This window comes from Nycticebus coucang, chromosome 20 (assembly GCF_027406575.1).
Source record: "Nycticebus coucang isolate mNycCou1 chromosome 20, mNycCou1.pri, whole genome shotgun sequence".
In the NCBI taxonomy this organism is placed as follows: Eukaryota; Metazoa; Chordata; class Mammalia; order Primates; family Lorisidae; genus Nycticebus; species Nycticebus coucang.
Window position 1 is genome coordinate 9,427,291 of NC_069799.1, and position 21,305 is coordinate 9,448,595.

At 38.2% G+C, this 21,305-nt stretch overlaps 1 protein-coding gene across 1 annotated transcript in view; it reads left to right on the forward strand.

The window, feature by feature from the left end:
• Positions 1-15,729: 15,729 nt before the first annotated feature.
• PIK3CA (phosphatidylinositol-4,5-bisphosphate 3-kinase catalytic subunit alpha) overlaps positions 15,730-21,305 on the forward strand; it is a 98,339-nt gene continuing 92,763 nt past the window's right edge. The window contains exon 1 of the mRNA XM_053572854.1: positions 15,730-16,125. The gene's annotated coding sequence lies outside the window, so the exon portion shown is untranslated. The remainder of the gene's footprint in view (positions 16,126-21,305) is intronic.

The window sequence follows — 21,305 nt, forward strand, 5'->3', positions numbered from 1 at the left end:
CCCACAATAATATAAGCTACATGGAGGCAGGAATTTTTGTATATTTTATTAGGTGCTGTGTTTACTGTTTTTAGCACAGTGCCTAACACATAGCATCTATTTGTTAAATTGGATATTTCTTAAATAAATTAAACATATTAAATATTTAATAAATATCTGATTTAAATATTTGTTAAATGAACAAATTAATGAATTTTAACACTATACCAATCAACAAATAATAGGTTATTTTCAATTTTCCCATATTACAAAACTGCCTTGATGGCATAGACAGATTAATGAAACAAAGTATAAAGTCCAGAACCAGATTCGGGTATACATAGGAATCTGTTATGATACTTTAAATCAGGGAAGAAAGAAGACATGATTTAACAAATGGTGTCAGGGGCTGGGCACCTGTAGCTCAGTGGATAGGGCGCTGGCCACATACACTGGGGCTGGTGGGTTCGAACCCGGCCTGGGCCTGCTAAACAAAAAAGTAAATAAACAAACAGTATCAGGATAATTCATGTGATAGTCTCTTAATTGGTGGCCCTTAATGGACAGAAAAGGGCAAATCATCAAGGTAGAAGATCAACAAACAAAGACTGTACTTAAACAAGACTCTAGAACAATGACCTAATAGACATCTAGAGAACATTCTACCCCCCAAACTACAGAATATACATTTTTCTCATTGGCACATATTTTAGCCCACAAAATAAGTGCTATCAAATTCAGAAAAATCAAAATCATTCCATACTTTCTCAGACCATAGTGGAATAAAGCTAGAAATCTCATTCAGGAACAACACTCAAATCTACACAAAATCATGGACTTTAAACAATCTGATGTATGATCCTTGGGTCAATGATGAAATTAAGATGAAAATCAAGGATTTTTCAAACTGAATAACAAACATGACATAAGTACCCAAAATCTATGGGATGCCAGAAAAGCTGTGTTAAGAGGTAACTTCATAGACTTAAATGCTTACATTAAAAAGACAGAAAGTACACAAATTTACAATCTGATGTCACAACTCAAGAAACTAGAAAAAGAACAAATCAAACAAAAAACTAGCAGAAGAAATAACAAAACTCAGATCAGAACTAAAATGGAAATCAAAAAACAACAATGCAAAGAATTGACAGAACAAAAAGGTTGTTCTTTAGAAGACAAAATCAATAGACCTCTAGCTAGAATAACCAGAAATAGAAGAGAAAGGATTCATTTAAATTTAACCAGAAAAGGAAAAAGAGATGTTACAAGTGACATCATAGAAATATAAAATATCATCCATAACTAGTATGAAAACCTCTACACACACAAATCAGAAAATCTAGAAAAATGGATACATTTTTAGAAACAAATGCCCTCTCACACATGAATTAGGAAGAAATAGAAATACTGAACAAACCAATAATAATAAGATCGAAACAATAAGGAAACCTCTCTCAACAACAACAAAAAAGCCCTGGCCAAATTCACAGCCAAATTCTATTAGACCTACAAAAAAGAATGGTATTCTCCCAGGCCAATTTCTTCAAGTGTTTTCCCTGCACTCTGTTCTAGTATTTTTATAGTTCCACAATTTAAGTTTAAATCTTTTATCCAGTGAGAATCAATTTTTGTTAATGGTGAAAGGTGGGGGTCCAGTTTGAGTCTTCTATAGGTTGCCAGCCAGTTCACCCAGCACCGTTTGTTAAATAGGGAGTCTTTCCCCCACTGAATATTTTTGATAGGCTTGTTGAAGATCAAATGATAATAAGTAGCTGGGTTCATCTCTTGGTTCTCTATTCTGTGCCATAAATCTACCTCTCTGTTTTTGTGCCAGTACCATGCTGTTTTGATCACTATAGAGTTATAGTATAGCCTGAAGTTTGGTAACGTGATACCTCCCGATTTGTTCTTATTTCTGAGTAAATGCCCATCAACCTAGGAATGGATTAGTAAGCTGTGGTATATGTCTATGGAATAGACATTCAGCCATTAGAAAGATGGAGAACTTACAGCTTTTGTATTTACCTGGGTAGAGTTGAAACACATTCTTCTTAGTAAAGTATCACAAGAATGAAGAAGCAAGAATCCAACGTACTCAATACTAATATGAAGCCAGTAGATGATTTAATACATAACCAAATAAGAGAAAAATTTAAATCAATTAAAGGTGGGGGACAGGGCGGTGCCTGTGGCTCAGTTAATAAGGCGCTGGCCCCATATACCGAGGGTGGCGGGTTCAAACCCGGCCCCGGCTGAACTGCAACCAAAAAATAGCTGGGCATTGTGGCGGGCGCCTGTAGTCCCAGCTACTCGGGAGGCTGAGGCAAGAGAATCGCTTAGGCCCAGGAGTTGGAGGTTGCTGTGAGCTGTGTGATGCCATAGCACTCTACCAAGGGCCATAAAGTGAGACTCTGTCTCTACAAAAAAAAAAAAAAAAAAAAAGGTGGGGGACAGGGGAATGAGGGAGCAGGGAGTGGGGAGGAAGGAGGAGGAAGGGTGAGCTCCTCTTAATGGGTACAATGTTAGGAAGTATGGCACACTTCTTGGGGGTGCAAAACAATTATAAGAGGGACTTTACCTAAAAAATGCAAACATTGTAACCTGATTTTTTGTACCTTCAAATTAACCTGAAACAATAAAAATCTTATTAAATAAAAAACATTCACCATATAAAAATAAATAAAAAGAAATAAGTAAATAAACATAGAAATTAAAAAAAAAAAAGCCACCATGATGAAGTGGGATTCATCCCAGGGATACAAAGATGGTTCAATATACACAAATCATGGGTGGCGCCTGTGGCTCAATGAGTAGGGTGCTGGCCCCATATACCGAGGGTGGCAGGTTCAAACCCACCCCGGCCAAACTGCAATAGGAGCGTTGTGGTGGGCACCTATAGTCCCAGCTACTCGGGAGGCTAAGTCAAGAGAATCACCTAAGCCCAAAAGCTGGAGGTTGCTGTGAGCAGTGACGCCACAGCACTCTACCAAGGGGGACACAGTAAGACTCTGCCTCTAAAAAAAAAATATATATATATATATTTATATATATTTATACACAAATCAATAAATATGATTTATTTAATAAACATAATCTAAAACAAAGACCATGTGATCATCTCAATAGATGCAGAAAAAGCATTCAATAAAATCCTGCATAATTCACAACAAAGATATGGAATCAGTCAAAGTGTCCATTAACTGATGAGTAGATAAAGAATATGTATGTGTGGATGATGAGTAGATAAAGAATACACACACACACACAACATGGAGTACACTCAGGCATAAAAAGGAATAAAATAATGTCATTTGCAGCAACTTGGATCAAATTGGAGACTAATATCCTAAGTATCTCAGGAAAGAAAAAAAGATATCACATGTTATCACTTATAAGTGGGTGGTAAATGAAATATATAGCCATAAAGAGCAGTAATGGACATAGGAAGCAGTAACAGACAGTGGAAACTAAGAAGGGGGAAGGTTGGGAGGGAAGTGAGAGATAATAATCTACCTATCACCTATTGATTACAATGTACACTATTCTGGTGGTGGTATACTGAAAGCCCTGACTTCAACGTGATATAATTTAGCCACTTAACATAAAACCTTGTACTCCCTTAATTAATTTTTTAAACAACAACAAAATATAAAAACAGCAAGAGAAAAGAATCCAGTCACATGTACAAGAACCTCTTTCAGACTAGCCACAGATTTCTCAGCAGAAACCTTACGTTAGGAGAGAATGCAGTAATATATTCAGTGCACTGAAAGAAAAAACTGTCAGTTAAGAGTACTATACTCAGCCAAGTTAATCTTCATAAGTGAAGGAGAAACAAATATTTCCCAGGGAAGCAACAACTGAGGGAATTCATCACCTTTGACTAGCTGTATAAGAAGTGCTTGAGACTGTACTGCACATGGAAGCAAAAGGACAATGTTTGCCATCATGAAAACACCTGAAAGTATGAAACTCACTAGTACAACAGACAAACAAATGAAGAAGAAAAATGACTCAAGTGTTACCACTACAGAAAACCACCAAACCTCAATGAAAAACAGTCAGAGAGAACCTAAGGAATGAAGGCCACACAAAACAACTAGATAACAAAATGGCAGAAATAAGTTGACAAAATGGCAGAAATAAGTCCTCGCATATCAGTAATAATCTTGAATGTAAATGGATTAAATTTCCCATTTAAAAGATGTAGATTGGCTGAACGGATTAAAAAGAATACCCAACTATATACTGCCTACAAGAAACTCACTTCATCTATAAAATTATGATCAATTCAGCAAGAGGATACAACAATTCTAAATACATATGTGCCCAACACCAGAGCAACCAGATATATAAATCAAATATTATTAGCTTTAAAGGGAGAGATAGATTTGAATACAATAATAACAGAAGACTTCAATACCTGACTCTCAGCATCAGCCGGATCATCTGGACAGAAAATTAACAGAGAAATTAAATTTAAACTGGATTTTAGACCAAATGGATCTAACAAATATTTAGAGACTATTTTATCAACAGCTGCAAAATACATAACTCTTTTCTTTAATACATGAAACATTCTCCAGGATAGACCATATTTTAGGCCACAAAACAAGTCTCAACACATTTTTAAAAAACGAAATTATATCAAGTATATTTTCAGACTACAGTGCAATAAAAATACAAATCTATAATGAGGAACTTTGGAAACTGTACAAGTAAATAGCAAGTAAACAACATACTCCCAGATGACCATTGGGTCAAAGAAAAACTTAAAGATAGAAATTTTAAATATCTTGAAGTATCCTAGGGTTGCAAAGATGGTTTAACATCCATGATCATGATAATCATATCAACAGAATGAAGGACAAAACCATATGATCATCTCAATAGATGCAGAAAAAGCATTTGATAAAAAATAACATCCTTTCATGTTAAAAACTCTCAATAAACTAAGCACAGAAGAAACGTATCTCAATGAATTAAAGATCATATATAGCAAACCAAGGGGAAAGCTGAAATCCTTTCCTGTAAGAACTGGAACAAAACAAGGATGTCCATTTTCACCATTGTTAGTCAACATACTGGAAGTCCCAGTCAGAGCAATCAGGCAACAGAAAGAAATAAAAGACATTCAATTGAAAAATAAGTCCAATTTTCCCTCTTTGTAGATGACATGATTTAGAAAAAGTGTCAGCCTCCACCTCAAAGTTCTTATGCAATTTAATAAATGAATTCAGTCAAGTTTTAGGATACAAAATCAACATATCACAATCGGGCCAGGCATGGTGGCTCATGCCTCTAATCCTAGCATGTTAGGAGGCCAAGGCAAGAGAAATGATTGAGGCCATGAATTTGAGATCAGCTGAGCAACATAGTTAGACCCCCATCTCTACCAAAAAATAGAAAAATGAGCAGGGAGTGGTGGCATGCTCCTGTAGTCTCAGTGACTCAGGAGGCTGAAGCAAGAGCATTGCTTGAGCTCAGGAGTTTGAGATTGTTGTGAGCTATGATGATCCCACTGCACTCAAGCCTGGGCTACAAAGTAAAACCTCACCTCAAACTAAAAATCAAAAACCAAAGATCAGTAACATTTCTACACACCCATTATGAAATAGTTGAAAAAGAAATTAAGAAGGCAACCCCATTTAATATAGCTACAATTTTTTTTAAATATCTAGAATACATTTAACCAAGAAGGTGAAATACCCCTGCAAAGAAAGCTACAAAATACTGATTAAAGAAATTAAAGATGACAAAAATGAATGGAAAGACATTCCACTTTCATGTGTTGGAAGACGTAATATTGTTAAAATGCCCACACTACCCAAGCCAATCTATAGATTGAATCAATCCCTATAAAAATAACATTGACTTTTCTATTTCTATGAAAAACATCTATAACATTCTTCATAGAAATAGAAAAAACAATCCTAAAATTCACACAGAACCAGAAAAGAGGCTGACTATCCAAAGAAATATTGAGCAGAAAGAACAAAGCTGCTTGTGTCCCACTATCTGACTTAAAACTATCTGATAAGGCAATAGTAACCAAAACAGCATGGCATTGGTATAAAAACAGACACATATACCAATGGAACAGAATAGAGGAACCAGGAACAAATTTACTTATTCATAGCTGACTGGTTTTCAACAAAGTCATCAAGAACAAACATTAAGGAAAGAGCACCCTCTTCAATAAAGGGTCCTGGGAAAATTAGATAACCATATGCAAAAGAGAGAAATTAGTCTTAACTCAAAAGACTTAAATATAATACCAGAAACTATAAAACTACCAGAAGAAAATGGAAAACATTCCAGGAGATTGGTTTAGGCAAAGATTTTATAACTAAGACCTCAAAATCAAAAACAACAAAAATAAAAACAGACCAATGGGACTATATTAAACCAAAAAGGTTCACACAACAAAGGAAACAAAAGAGTGAAGAGACAATCTCTTGAATGTGAGAAAAAAAATTGCAAACTCTTCATCTGACAAGGAACTAAATTCCCAAATGTATAAGGAACTCAAGCAACTCAACAGCAAAAATCAAGTAATTTCATTTAAAAGTGGGCAAAGGCCATGAATAGATATTTCTGAAAAGAAGACAAACAAATCATCAACAGGTATATGAAAAATTCAACATCACTACTCATCAGGGAAACGTGACTCAAAACCACAATGAAATACCATCTTACTTCTGTTAGAATGGCCATTATATAAAAGGAAAAAAATAGCAGATGCTGGTAAAGATCTGAAGAAAAGGGAACACTTATATAGTATTGATAGGGATGTAAATTAGTATAGCCATTATGGAAAACAGTCTCCAGCTATCCCACTACGTGGTATTTATCTCATGGAAAGGAAAGGAAATTAGTATATCAAAAGGATACCTGCACCCCCATATTTATTGCAGCATTATTCACAACAGCCAAGATATAGAATCAATCAGAGGAATGGATAAAGAATCTGTGATGTATAAAAACACAAGTGAATATTATTCAGCCACAAAAAGAATGAAACCCTGCCATTTGTAGCAACACAGATGGAACTGGACATCATTATGTTATGTGAAATAAGACAAACACAGAAAGAAAAATATTACATGTTCTCACTCACATGCAGGAGAGAAGTTGATCTTATGGAGATAGAGAGTAAAATGGAAGTTACCAGTAGTTCAAAATATCTAGATGAAAAGCCTTGAACTGTTCTCAATATATAGAAATAATAATCATTTGAGGTGATAAGTACCCTAAATGCCCTGACTTGAGCATTCTATGCATGTACAAAATATCAGACATATCTCATAAATGTGAACAAATACAATGTATCAAAAACTTTAAAAGAAAAAAATATAGTTTACCAGATAGCCCAAATAAACTAAAAAATTTACTTGTGAATAATATTCTACTTTGCATATAAAGAAAGGTTATTTATAAATAATCTGTTTATTTAAAATTAAAAATGACTAAATGTAATCACACTTTCAGAGATGCAGACCTTTTTTCCATTGTTAATGCTTGTCTTTGTAACCCACGTTAATGGGTGATTTTTGCTGCCACACTTCCATCTGCAACATAGGTTTGTTCCCTAACAATTAGCACATATATAATGCATGCTTTCCACTGAATTTAATATTTGCATGTAAAACTGATATAATACTTCCTTTGTTTATTCAACAAATATTTATTATTAACCCTGCTAAAAATCTGGCACCCAAGTGCTATGAAAACAGGATCGTTGTCATGGAACTTACTTTCTAGTGGCATGAAACCTATCAACAAATAATAAGTAACATATTTTAAAAATAAATTCAGAGTTCTACTTCAACATGGTAAGATAAGCCCATTATAGCCTAATTATCTCGCTAAAGCTCTGGATAAAACAAAATAGCAACTACCTGATGAGTGAATAAAAGGGAATGGATCACACAGGGAGGTAAAAAATTTGGAGGTTCCATCTGCTAGGGGACAAGTTTCCTAGATTTTTGTTTTTATCTCATGGCTTTTCCCCAAGGGAAGGCCCTTGTCACAGAAATGTGCAGCACAGAAGCAGCATGACTAGCTAAAACTAGAGAGCTCCGGCCAGAGGAACCAGGAAAAGGGGCCTCTGAAGGGCAGAATGCAGGGGGAATTTCCAGAGAGTAGAGAGCCGGAAAGGGGATTTCCCAATTATGTACATGAGCCTACATAAAACTTGGGCTCATCCCTGGACTATGTAAATGTTGGATAGACCAACAAAAACAGAGCAAACATTGTGAAACCTGAACAAAAGTTTAAACTATACCTAAAAAGTGTCACATGAACCTCTGACTGGCACATGCAAAAGGTAGGCTGAAAGCAGCATCACAAGGACATTAAAACCTACACTGAGGTTAGAACTACTTCCCACAAAAGCATGACTATACCTAACCATGTTGATTGTGCACCAAAACAAATAAACAAAAAATTAACATAATCCAGAGGATAACAGTACACATAACACTCACATTTTCCAGTAAAAAATCTAAAATTAGTTGACATTAAAAAACAAAAACAAAAACAGGAAAATGTACCCAATTCTCAAGGGAAAAGATAATCAGTAGATGCCAAATCCTGAGTTGATCCAAAAGTTGGAATTGTTAGCAAAAGACTTTAAAGCAGCTATACTAACTATAGTCCATGAGGTAAAGACTAACAAATTTGAAATGAATGGAAAGATGTAGAATGAATGTTCTCAGCAGAGAAACAAAAGCCATAAGAAAAGCCAATTATAAAATTAAGAGTTGAAAAACACAATTGTTTATGCTTGTGGGATTGCAAACTAATACAACCTCTATGGAAAGAAGTATAGAGAATTCTCGAAGAACTAAAAGTTGACCTTAATTTGATCCCGCAATCCCATTACTAGGTATCTACCCAGAAGAAAATGAATCATTTTACCAAAAGGACGTTTGCACGAGAATGTTTATTGCAGCTCAGTTCACAATTGCCAAGTTGTGGGAGCCACCGAAATGCCCAATCAACCCCTGAACGGATTAGCAAACTGTGGTACATGTATACCATGGATATTATTCAGCCTTAAGAAAAGATGGGGAATTTTCATCTTTTGTGTTAGGAGTTGAAACACATTGTTCTTAGTAAAGTATCTCAAGAATGGAAAAAATGTATCCAATATACTCAAAGTTAATATGAAACCAATATATAAACAACTACACACCCACTCAAAAGATAGAGGCAAGTATAATCTATCAAGGAGGAGGGGAGAAAAGGGAGAGGGTTGATTGGCAAGTTCTCATCCAATGTGTTCAGTGTGAGGGTGTTCAGCATGCCCGCTGGATGAAGTGCTCAACTACAATTTGAACTTTACCTTAGAAATGAAGCAATGTGGCTCGGCGCCTGTGGCTCAAGCATCTAAGGCGCCAGCCACATACACCGGAACTGGTGGGTTTGAATCCAGCCTGGGCCCGCCAAACAACAATGATAACTGCAACCAAAAAAATAGCCGGGCACTGTGGCAGTCACCTGTAGTCCCAGCTACTTGGGAGGCAGAGGCAGGAGAATCGCTTGAACCTAGGAGTTGGAGGTTGCTGTGAGCTGTGATGCCATGGGACACTCTACCCAGGGCCACAGCTTAAGGCTTTGTCTTAAACAAAAAGAAAAGAAAAGAAATGAAACAATGTAACCTAAACATGTGTATCCTCACATTAATCTGAAATTTAAAAAAAGAACCCCCCAAAAAAGAAATATACAATACCTACAATTTAAAAATCTCTATGAGCTCAATAACAGAACAGATATAAAAGACACAAAAATAAGTGAATTCAAGATACAGTAAGAGAAAAAAATATCCAGTAGAGAAAGAAGAAAAATTGAAAACAACGAATAGAACCTTAGCGACAGGTAGGACAATATCAAAATATCTAACATTTTTGTCATTGGATTCCCAGAAGAGGAGGAAACAATTAAAGCAAAATATTTTTGAAAAAAAAATTGCTGAAAATGTCCCAAATTTAGCAAAATATGTACATTTACAAATCCAGGAATTCAACAAATCTAAACAGAGTAAATAAAAGAAAACAATGCCTAGATGTATCAAGACCCATTTAAAGCCAAACATTTTAATTCCTGAAATAATCAAGAGAAAAATGACAAATTACCTATGGGAAAAAACTATTTGACCACAAAGGAGGCCTGAGGGCAGTGTTTTTTACAAGCATAGAAGCTTACATTTTCCATGAGTGCATTCCTGACGACTTGGGAACATGGTATGTCTGTGGTCTTTTTTCTGGCCAGGATTGTTTTATAACTCAAGGATGGGAAGGTGCTTTGCCTCAATACTCCAGTGCTAATGGTAGAGCAGTTACACTTCAAAGTGGTTCTGAAACACTAATGAGTGTACATATCTGATCCTGGACAAGGGAATTTCCCTTTCCTTGGATGGGAAAACATGGACTGTCAAGCTTTGTGAAATGAATTCCTCAAATACTGTATGTCATGATGGAATTTTAGGGGAAGCATACAGTTTGCTCTTTATCTCCTAAGAAATGATGATTCTTTAAAGTACCAGGAGAAGAAAAGAATGTTAACTCAGAATTCTATAATCAGCTAAAATATCCCTCAGGAATGAAGGCAACATTGAAATATTCTCAGATAGATCTAAAAATGGACCTGCTATTCAATCCTATAATTCCTCTACTAGGTATATACCCAGAAGACCAAAAATCACATTATAACAAAGATATCTGTACCAGAATGTTTATTGCAGCCCAATTCATAATTGCTAAGTCATGGAAAAAGCCCAAGTAACCATCGATCCACGAATGGATTAATAAATTGTGGTATATGTACACAATAGAATATTATGCAGCCTTAAAGAAAGATGGAGACTTTACCTCTTTCATGTTTACATGGATGGAGCTGGAACATATTCTTCTTAGTAAAGTATCTCAAAAAAGGAGGAAAAAGTATCCAATGTATTCAGCCCTACTTTGAAACTAAGAATAACCTAAGAATATGGGGAAGGGGGTCAGGAGAGGAGTGGGGGAAGGACGGGCAAAGGGAGGGTGTTTGGTGGGATTACACCTGTGGTGCATCTTACAAGGATACATGTGAAACTTAGTAAATGTAGAATATAAATGTCTTAACACAGTAACTAAGAAAATGCCAGGAAGGCTATGTTAACCAGTGTGATGAAAATATGTCAAATGGTCTATAAAACCAGTGTATGGTGGTTTAATTAATTAATCATGGTGCCCCATGATTGCATTAATGTACACAGCTATGATTTAATAATAAAAAAAGGAAATATTCTCAGATAAAGGAAAACTAAGAGAATCTGTCATTAGCAGAATTGCTCTGAAGGAATGTAAAATTCTTCAGGCTAAAGGAAAATGAAACCAGAAAGAACATGGATTTTTCAGGAATGAAGTGAAACATAAATGTAAATGGAAAGATGAGTATAAAAGATTTTTTTTTCTTTTTGTGTTCTGTAGAACTGCTGAAATCAAAATTATAAAATCATCTGATGGGATTTTCAAATATGCAGATACAACACATACCAACTATGACATAAAGGTTGTGGGAAATAGGAAACAATTCAAAAACAATGGTTGCAAGGATTCTGTCTATGTTTTACTTGAGGTGGTGTAATTTTAACACGAAGTAGACTGAGAAAATTCAGGTATGTGTACTGTAATCCATAGAGCAACTACCAAATGGAATATATATACTATACAATGCAATATATTTAACAAGACAATATGCAAACTAAAATGGAATCTTAAAAGATGTTCCAAGAATCCAAAAGAAGACAGGAAAGCGGTAACATAAAAACAAAAACAGGCACCTGTGGCTCAAAGGGGAAGGGCACCGGTCCCATATGACGGAGGTGGTGGGTTCAAACCCAGCCCCGGCCAAAAACCACACACACACAAAAATAAATAAATAAATAAAATAAAATCTATAAAAAACAAAAACAGGTTTGGCACAGTGGCTCACTCGTATAATTCTAGCACTATGGGAGGCTAAGGCCAGAGGATTTCTTGAGGCTCAGAATTTGAGATGAGCCTGAGCAAGAGCGAGAGACCCTCTCTCTACCAAAAGTAGAAATAATTAGCCAGGCCTGGTGGCTTGGGCCTGTTGTCCCAGCTGCTTGGGAACCTGAAGGTAGGATTATTGGTGAGCCCAGAAGTTTGAGGCTGCAGCAAGCTACAATGACAATGACACCACTGCATTCTACCCAGGGCAACAGAGTCTCAAAGAAAACTAAACAAACAAACAAAAGAAAACAAACTATAGGGGACAAACAGAAAACAAATAATAAGATGGTAAGCCTAAATCCAACCATATTATTAATTACATTAATTAAATATAATCATTTAAATGTAGCAATTAAAAGATAGAAACTGTCAGATTGAAATTATTAAAAAGACATTTAATATGTGTTGTCTACCAGTAATTAACTTTATTTATTTATTTATTTTTTGAGACAGAGGCTCACTGTGTCGCCTTTGGTAGAAGGCCATGGTGTCACAGCTCACAGCAACCTCTAATTCTTGGGCTTAAGCAATTCTCTTGCCTCACTCTACCAAGTAGCTGGGACTAAAGGCACCCACCACAATGACAGGCTATGGTTTTTGCTGTTGTTGTTGTTGTCATTGCTGTTTTTAGCAGGCCCAGGAGGAGTTCGAACCCACCGGCCCTGGTGTATGTAGCCAGAGCCCTAACCACTGAGCTATGGACACCAAGCCTACCAGTAGTTAACTTTAAATATAACATAGATAAAATTGGGAAAAAAAGATAGAAAAAATATATCATGTAAACATTAATCAAAAGAAAGCTGGAGGCTGGGCAGGGTGGCTCACACCTGTAATCCTAGTACTCTGGCAGGCCAAAGTGGGTGAACTGCTTGAGCTCAGGAGTTCAAGACCAGCTTGAATAACAGGGAGACCCTGTGTCTATAAAATAGCCAGGCCTTGTGCCAGTTGTCTGTAGTCCCAGGTATTTGGGAGGCTGAGGCAAGACAATCACTTGAGCCCAAGAGTTTGAAGTTGCTGTGTGCTATGATGCCACAGCACTCTACTGAGGGTGACAAAATGAGATTCTTTCTCAAAAAAAAAAAAAAAAAAAAAGCGAAAAGGAAAGTAAAGGAAGGAAGGAAGCAAGCTGGGGTGGCCATATTAATATCAAAGTAAATTTCAGAACAAAAAGCATATTACCAGGGATAAAGAGAGACATCCATAATGATAAAAAGAGTTGATTCATTAAAATACACAAATCTAAATGTGTATGCACTAACAACAAAGCTTCAAAATATATCAAACAAAAATACACAGAAGAAAAAGAAGAAACAGATCCTCTATTATATTTGGAGACATCAATGCTTCTTTCCCAGCAACTAATAGAACTAGTAGAGAAAAATCAGTCCTAACAACAGCATCACCAACTTGATATAACTGACATTTATAGAACATTCCACCCAACAAAAATAACACATAGTCTCTTACAAGCACACATAGGACATTCACCAAGATACTTTAGGCCAACATAAACCTTAAACTGAAAAAAAGAACAAAACCCTGAAATCTTAAAAGTATGTTTTAATTCTGTGTTGACCACAACAGAATTAAAAAATGCTATGTAGTTAGCTCACTTGGTTACCTCTGTGTGTTTTCACTGTTTGACTTGTCAATTTTATACATTCAGAGTATACTACTACATAATCAAGTTGACAAAATAAGACAGGAAAATCAGAGTGAGATTATTTATGGAAAGCCAAGAGTATCCTGAAAAGATTATAGTCTTTAGTTAGAAAGCCACAGAGTTATTGATGGTTCATTTGCAAATGACTTCAAAGCTCAGTAGAGAACGTTTTGATGCACAACACACATGCAAGTACCAGTTATTATTTCCAATTGAAATAAATCCAAAAGGTAAGTAACTGTCATTATAATTACAATGTATTACAATGGAATAACAGTTTTATCTTGGCTATTTCTTTAGAACTCTTGGGAGGCAATTAATTTTGAGGAATTCCATTTTTTGTTTGATTTATGATCTAAGAGTATCACTATTTCTACTTTTCCTTTAAAACACCTTTCTTTCAGTCCCAAGTCCTTGAGCAATGAATTTCATCAGATAGATGTCTAACATGTTAAACACTGAAAAATACCTTGAAAGCAAGACCAATGATGACCACGCAATAAGGCAAATTATCAATTGTGAATTGGGTAGTAAATGTTACTTCTGCACTTATGATTAGTGTCATGCATTCAAAAGACATGGCATTTTTTCTGCTACCACTTATGATTTCTTCGGGGCAGATGATCACATAATAAAAATCATATAATATCATTAGCATTTTCTTACCAAAAAATAAATCTTAAAAGGCATAATTTCTCCCTACCAACGTCTGCCCATTAGTATTTCACAGAACTCTGTTCTTGAAAACAAATTTGGGAAACACCGCCTTATGGTTTGTTGTCGTAATTTAATGTTGATGGCCTTTTGTTGTTTTTAATTCCCTTCTGTGAAGAGTGTTCTGAAACTGGTGAAAAACACTGGTTCAAGAAAAATATTTAGAAACATAGACACTACCCCCCCCCCAGACTACTATAAGTTTAAGGGAGTCAAAGAAACACAGGAAATACAGAAATATAGAAATACAGTCAAGTTTAACTATGACCATAGAGGAATGGATCCCATTTACGATTGGGTTATGGATGTGTAGTGTTTGAGAAGACTGTTATTGGTCAGGTTTTTGCTCTGGACGATAAATTGAACTGTAAAATTTCTAGGGTGGGTCATCTATTCCTTAAAAATTCAAGGGGAAACGGAAGCTGGGGGACTGTCAGATTTCTAATCACAGCTCCTAGGCTTTTTCAATACAAAGAAAGACCACTAGGGGGAGGAAACCGCACAATACCAGATCCTTATCAGGCGAGAGCTCCGAATCAGCAGTTTCCATTACTTTCAAGCAAAAAGAGACATATAAGGTTCACAGCAGCAAGGTACTACCTTGAACCTAGTCTATCGCCAACATGAAATCTCTGAAGTCTTGGTTGGATTTACACAAATAAAGCACGTCTTTTGAATACAATTGAATCCTACAAGCAGATTCAAATCAGAAAAACAAAAACAAAAATGGGAGCATAGCAAAAGGTGTTCCCGAAGTGTTTCAGGATTGCGGAGGGCTGTGGCAGTGCATTCCGCCTTCGAGACGGGCTGTAACTTAAACCACTCTGAGCAGAGGACGCGCAGCAAAGCTTTGTAAAAGGCCTTATTTCTAGATACAATAACCACTCTGGTTAGGCACTGACAGCGGTTAACCACCGCGCCCCCTTCTCTCGCCCCCAAACTAATCTCGTTTCCTCTCGTAAAAGTGAATGAACTCACTTGTTCCCAATATTCCTTTCCATGTCTCTACCCTAGCCCGTCTGGTGCCTGTAGCAACAAATACACGACGGGTACGCTGTAGAAGGATGACACAACCCACTCACTACTGCAGAAGCTAGAGCAGTAAACAAACACAGGTCAGAAAAACAGCCCCAACAGCACCCAACTTCGGGCGAAACAGCACGGCGCAGGCGCAGTAGCACACACAGTTGCCCGAACTGCCCACTTCCCCCGCCTCTTCTTCTCAATTTCACTTCCTCTCCTTGGCCCATCTGCTTCCGGGGTATTATAGGCTCGGCCCCTCCTCAGCTCTTACCCTCTCCTGCCGGAGGAGGGGGGAGTCGAGGGGGTGGGGAAGAGTTCGTTGTTTGTTTACACGATGTGAGCGGAAAAAGAGACCAATAAAGTTTATTCTGGAAACAAAAGGAAAAAAAAACAGGGGCGACAGAGAAAGGAGACGGGGGCGGGGGCGTGTGACGGGGGCCAGCGAGGAGAGCGAGCCAGAAGGAGAAAGCAGCAGTTCCGGTGCTGCCGCTGCGGCCGCTGAGGTCTCGGGCTGCTGCTGCCGCCGCCGCTGGGACTGGGGCTGGGGCCGCCGGCGAGGCAGGGCTCGGGCCCGGCCGGGCAGCTCCGGAGCGGCGGGGGAGAGGGGCCGGGAGGCGGGGGCCGTGCCGCCCGCTCTCCTCTCCCTCGGCGCCGGCGCCGCCGCCGCCCGCCGGGCTGGGACCCGATGCGGTTGGAGCCGGGGAGCCTGGAAGAGCCCCGAGCGTGAGTAGAGCGGGCGCGGTGGGGACAGGGACGGGGTGGGTGCGGGGACTCCCGGGCGCGCCCGCCGTGTCGGGCGGGGGCTGCCGGCCGGGTCTCCCGTAGTTGGCCCGCGGCGGAGTTCGCCGATGATCGCCGCTCCCTCTGCCTCGCCCGCCTCTGGCCTCTCCCAGCTGCAGAGGCGAGCGCGCCGCTCCCTCTCCTTTCTCCCTCGGGCAGCCGCCCGGCTCTTGGTTTCCTTCCTTTCCTCCCATTTTTGGGGATGGGGCGGCTGGAGGCTGAGGAAGTACGCCTCGGGCCGCCGCCCCGGCCGCAGTGGCTGGGTCTCCCGCGCCCCGCACGCCCACCTGGCCCGCGGGCGCGGGGCCGCAGCGGACACCGCGGCGTGAGAGATCCGGCGCGGATCCTGCGGGGCTGTCACGCCCGAGGGAGGACTCCGGCCCTGCGCTCGCATCTTCCTGGGTTTAAATCGCCCGGCAGGGGTATGGAAGGAAAACCGCTTCCCCCACTCGGCAGCTCCCCTCCCACCCTTCCTCTGAGGTTGTTTTTTCCTCTTAACCGAGACGATGCAGCGTTTGGATCTTTCATTCATAGACCTGAGACATTGTCTCATGTGACTGTGTCTTTACTAAGTCCATTATGTGATGCCTGTTTTCATGTCTGCTAAGTGGCTCAGAAAGGTAGGGTAGACCCAGGACCTGACTGTGTAAACACCAGACGTTCAGCCAGTGGGTTTCGACCGCGGCGTGAGGAGTTTATTTTAGGATGCTAAAGGAATAGTGGTGATGGTGGCCGACCATGTTACTAGACTAGGGAATCTAAAGCTATTTTCTTGGACGTCAATAATTGGGAAGCTGTTGACACAGTTGAAGGGTAAAGGGAGCACAGCAAGAGGGGGCTTGAGAAAACAGGCGGCATATTTTTTAGTGAATTAGAGTTGTGATTTCATCTTGGTGTAGCTTCCTCATTCCAGCACTGCGCTTTTGTGCACATGGAGGTCCGGGGTTTGCGGAATAGTTATTTTGAATCGTAGTTTATGTGGCCGGTGAAAACCTCTAGAAAACTTGAGTAGGTGAATTCCAGGAGTGAACTCAAGGAGTGATTTCTACTGCCACTTTCGAACCACTTCGGGCAATATTGGTCTCGTGTTTTCCTGCCTGGAAACTGGATTCTCTGGGTGTTTGCTTACATTGTACCGACAAAATTTGTTTATGTGCTGGATTGCGTGTTGTAGGAAAAAAGTCCTGGAAAATACTTAAGATACCTTGTTGCTAAGTAAGTTTGGGTAAATCAAAACAGTTTGTATTTTTATTAATGGCTCTCAAAGAAACTGCAGCCTAAGAATTTAACATGTCTGGGTATTCAAGTTTTAAGATTTTTTTTAACTGAAGTGCTGAGTTCAGGTTGACAGCATAGATCCCATCTAAACATCACGTGTTCTGGAAAATTTTAATTATCAGATTAACTGTTCTGCAGTGTCATCAGCCAAAATTATCAGAAGAGGGCCGTGTATGTGCGTGTGTGTTGGTGGATTTTTTTTTTTTTTAAGTTTTCTCATGTCACATTTTGGGTAAAAAAAATTCATTTATAACTTCAAAAAATTCTTGTGCGTTTTCAGAGTAGACTGCTTTCCTGTTAAAATCACAGAATAGGTGATTGGAAGAAATGATAGCACATCAGAGTAGTAATAGCAGCATGGAGGAAATAACAAGAAAGTAAGTAAATATTAACGATATTATATCATCCACTATAACTCTAAACTTTGAAAGGCATTCCTGTCAGTTTTAATTAAAGAATTTAAAATGAACCACAAATAAACACAAACAATGTTTTTATCTAAAGTTTTTCTTTTATTCTAAGTGAACTGGATATAGTATTAAAGAGATACCATTAAATACTAATACTGTATTTAAACTGAAAACTTCATGAAATTCTCATGGGCTCAATATAAAAGGGAGACTAAAGTACAGTAGCTTTGCATGACTTTATGCATGGACAGTCCTGGCGGCAGAGCTTTATAAACTACATTATAAATAAAATACTTAAATAATGTAAAATAGATTATAATTTTTTCCAAAGTAGTTTTTACCTTATTAGTGCTCTATACTGAATAACGATTTTTAAACTTTTTTTTTTTTTACCATTTAAAGGGCATTTTCTCTGTTGATCTATTTATTTGAAGAGAGATAACTTAATCCCATTTGATCTCTTTAACAGCTAACATAGCATTAAAAGGATCAGTTCTCTATTATTTTATATTTTAAATTTCAGGGTAGAGGTAATTCTTTAAATAAAATGTGTTTCTTAAGCATTACAACAGATTTCATCTCTGATAAAAATATAATGTTAAAAATTATTCAAATTTAGAAATGTAAATCTTAGGATATCATGGTTTGTATTTTATTAAAACAGTTATCAATTTTTCTTAAGCATTTATGTATCTTGAAGTATGTAATAGTCCTGTAGACAGAGCAGTGTTATCAAGTAACTCTAGGAAATGATGGTATTCTAATCTATTGTCATATAGGTGGCAAGCAACAGACTCATTGACAAAACAAATGTTTTATGACTCCTTTTATTTTATCATGCTACTTCTTATTTGCTCCAACCCATTTTTTACTAGAACTAAAGAAACTGGGGCCCAGAAAGATTTAAAATCATCCCTTTTCTTATTTACGTTAATAAAAATGTTTAATTCGCTTTACAACTTAAACAGTGGTTTTTAATCAGCTACATATTTGAATCGTCTAGGGAGCTTTTTAAAAAACTAGTGCCAGGGGCGGCGCCTGTGGCTCAATGAGTAGGGCGCCAGCCCCATATGCCGAGGGTGGCGGGTTCAAACCCAGCCCCGGCCAAACTGCAACCAAAAAAAAAAAATAGCCGGGCGTTGTGGCGGGTGCCTGTAGTCCCAGCTACTCGGGAGGCTGAGGCAAGAGAATCGCTTAAGCCCAGGAGTTGGAGGTTGCTGTGAGCTGTGTGAGGCCACGGCACTCTACCGAGGGCCGTAAAGTGAGACTCTGTCTCTACAAAAAAAAAAAAAAAAAAAAAACTAGTGCCAGGGTTTCATCCCCAAAGATTCTGATTTAATTGTTCTGAGGTGGAGCCTCACATCTGTGTTTTGTTTGTTTTCAAGTTCACCAGCTGATTCTAATAGAAAGAATTGTAAAGCCCTGGCTTTCAAGGACCTGTATGATTATAGGTCCTCTTTGCTTATCTCCTCCCTACTGTTAACAGCTCCCTTGGCCTTTCCTGCTCTCGTGTGCAAAATACTTTTGTACTTGAGACTTTTGTGTTTTCCATTCCCCTTTGGTAACTAAATGACTCCTACTCATCTTTCACATCACCTCCTTTGAAAAGTCTTGTCTGGGTTGGTCCCTGCTTCCCATTCCCATAGTAGCATCTTCTACTCCCACTGTCCTCCATTAGGGTGCAGATTCTGTGATGGTAGATGGTAGGGACTTCTGTCTTACATCCTGTATTGTTATCACCAAGTATAGTAGCCCATACATTATAAAGTACTTGACTGAACAAATAAATATAGCAGGAATAGACTTTTTTTACAACGTGATCATTCATAGGCACCAATTAAGTTTTTATTCTTCCCAAATATATTTAATATTTTTGGTCACTTAAAGTGTACCTCCCTGAAATTGCCACTCTTATGAATTTTATTTGGAGAAAATTGAGATGTTATAAATTATATCAAGAGTGACATTTCACCCCTAACGTGCACACGCAGGCGAAAGTAAGGATCATTATTTTACATAGTACTGCTCCAGAAATCAGGAGACTTGAATTCGTATGCCCATTGTGCAAGTCTCAATCTCTTTGAGCCTCATACTCCTCAGAGCAAGTTATTGCGCTATATGGTGAGTGATCTAGCCTTAAAATTCTCTGTGTATTAACAGTACTGGCTTTGTTAACTGATCCACCTTGGTTCAAAACCTGGTTCTTAAAATTATTAGCAGGAAGGCTGGGCAAGGTAGCTCACGCCTATAATCATAACACTCTGGGAGGCCTAGGAGGATGGATTGCCTGAGCTCAGGAGTTTGAGACTAGCCTGAGGATAAGCAAGACCTATCTCTAAAAATAGCGGCGTGTTGTGGCCTGTAGTCCCAGTTATTGAGGAGGCTGAGGCAGGAGGATCACTTGAGTCTAAGAGTTTGAGGTTGCTGTGAGGTGTGAGGCCCTGGCACTCTTCTGAGGGCGATAAAGTGAGACTCAGCCTCAAAAAAAAAAAAAAGAAAGAAAAAGAAAAAAATTACTGTGGACAGTTTTGATCTGTATAATGGAAGTGATTACTACTCAGTGGACTTTTTGTTGAATTAAATGAGATAATGTAGAGATCCAAGAGAGTTCTTGACCTGGATTAGATGCTTAATAAACGTTCCTTTCCTTTCACCTTAGGAGGTATGAGGTCTCATAACCAGACTTATTTGAGGTAAGAGAAGGACGCAATTTATGTATGTAGTAAGTCCTGTTTTCTATCTTGTTGATTGCTAGCACTGCAGATGTGACTAGGCACCAAAACCAAATCTGGCATTTGGTTCATTTTCTTGGAACCCCATTCCACTGTGAAACACCTAGGTGTCAGTCAGCCTACTTGGGACATCATTATGCTTGGTAGTTTGAACCATGGTAGGATAGTAAGTACCAAGCTATTAATACTTAATATGTGGCCTAATATGAATATATTGGAGGGTAGAGTCCAAACTTAAACTGATAACCTTATACCATCTCCAAAGATAAGAACCATCAGATTTGATCATTCTAAAAGAAGGGAATAAATGAAAATTTCACCAATTTCACCAAACCTTAAAATTCCGGGACTGTTACTTAGTAATTTCCAGGTGAAAAAGGAAATATAGGAAAAATTAGAATTAAAAAAAACTAGAATTCTTATTAGAAGTGTACTAAATAAAAAAAACAAACTGGAATTCTGTGTCAGATTAGCAGTTTCTGGTATCAGTCAGTAGACTGAGTTCTTGATATTTATCTCTGTTTGGGAGCCATGTTTCTTAATTTTATAGAATGATTGTAGCCTTTATTTATTTGATGATAGTGAGAGTAACCTTACATGTGATGTAATACAGATTGGGCATCCCTAATCCAAACTGGAAATCCAAAATGCTCCAAAAGCTAAAACTTTTTTAATGCTGTTGTGATACCACAAGTAGAACATT